The sequence below is a fragment of the Budorcas taxicolor genome, chromosome 5 (assembly GCF_023091745.1).
Source record: "Budorcas taxicolor isolate Tak-1 chromosome 5, Takin1.1, whole genome shotgun sequence".
NCBI lineage: Eukaryota > Metazoa > Chordata > Mammalia > Artiodactyla > Bovidae > Budorcas > Budorcas taxicolor.
The window spans coordinates 4346184-4347662 of record NC_068914.1 but is presented as its reverse complement, the minus strand read 5'-3'; the positions used below and the strand labels follow the sequence as shown (position 1 = coordinate 4347662).

Here is a 1479-nt window from a genome sequence, read left to right as displayed (position 1 = left end):
GACCTTGAATGTGGAATAGCTCCTCTAGGTCCTCCTCCTCCTTGGGCTTGGGGTAGTTATGGTATTACAGGCTTAGTTGCCCCAAGGCAGGTGGGATCTTAGTTATGGTATTACAGGCTTAGTTGCCCCAAGGCAGGTGGGATCTTAGTTATGGTATTACAGGCTTAGTTGCCCCAAGGCAGGTGGGATCTTAGTTATGGTATTACAAGCTTAGTTGCCCCAAGGCAGGTGGGATCTTAGTTATGGTATTACAGGCTTAGTTGCCCCAGGGCATGTGGGATCTTAGTTCCCAGACCAGAGGTTGAACCAGTGTCTCTTGGATCACAAGGTGAATTCTTAACTACTGGGCCACTAGGGAAATGCAGAAAGGGAGAATTTCAAGAAGGCCATTGAGAGAAATGAGAGGGCTAACTGAATTGGATTATTACTTAGAAGAATTGTAATAATTTTTCATGGCTCTGGTATATTTAGTTGTCAGGTGATTTTTCCCCCCTATCTCTCAGGCCTCACCAGCCTGAGGATTTGAGCGGACAAGCTGAGCAATTGGATTGATTTTAGTTTGAGTTTACAGCCCAGTGTAGCAGACAAAGGATGAAAGAAATTTCAGTAGTATGAGCATTTGGAGTTCTGGGCCACCGAGGATAGGCAGAGTAGGAAACAAATGAAACCAGGAAGTAGCTTCTGTAGTAGTGGCTGAGACGTGGGTATTGGAATTTAAGATTAAATAGGAGAAGCCCTTGCTGGTATGGCTGAAGGTGAGATCTGGCTATGGGTTTCTGAAGTGGAGAGATGGTAAAGATTCCTGGAGTTGGAGGAGATAAGGAAACTGTAGAGCTAAACTTTTATAGGAGTCAGCTAAACAGGAAGTGAGTTGCTCAGAATGGTGGCAGAGCAAGGAGTGGAAAGATACTGAACCATGTTCCAAAGCCGTTAGTGATTGTGAAAGAGTGACCAGGAGGACAGGCGATGACAAGGGGAGAGACCTAACAGATGGCCTAACTCTCGGAAGATGTGCTTTTATTTGAGGGTGAAGAATTGTGCTGGTGAGTAAGGCATAACTGCCATGCTTCACATGGCCTCCCTGGTGGCTTAGAGGTTAAAGCATCTGCCTGGAATGCAGGAGACCCGGGTTCAATCCCTGGGTTGGGAAGATCCCCTGGAGAAGGAAAATGGCAACCCACGCTAGTACTCTTGCCTGGAGAATCCCATGGGAGAAGCCTGGTAGGCTACAGTCCATGGGGTCGCAAGGCTTCATGTTTGCTGAGTGGGGAGAGATTAGCTTGCACCCAGATTAGTTTTGAGAACAAGACTGCTGGCAACCAATTTAAGTTGGTTGGGGTTTAAGGTATTTGTTTGCAGTGAAACAGTGGAACGGGTTATTAAGAAGTACAGCTATGGGAGGCGTGTGATGGTCAAAGAGGGAGAGAGTACCGAGTAGGAATGAGATCAGAGTGCAGCAGGAAAGAGGAATTAATTGAA

General features: G+C 46.5%; 1 non-coding gene across 1 annotated transcript; it reads left to right on the top strand.

The window, feature by feature from the left end:
- Positions 1–1078: 1078 nt before the first annotated feature.
- TRNAS-GGA (transfer RNA serine (anticodon GGA)) lies at positions 1079–1150 on the top strand. Its single transcript has one exon. It is a non-coding gene; the product is annotated as a tRNA-Ser (tRNA).
- The last annotated feature ends 329 nt before the right edge of the window (positions 1151–1479 follow it).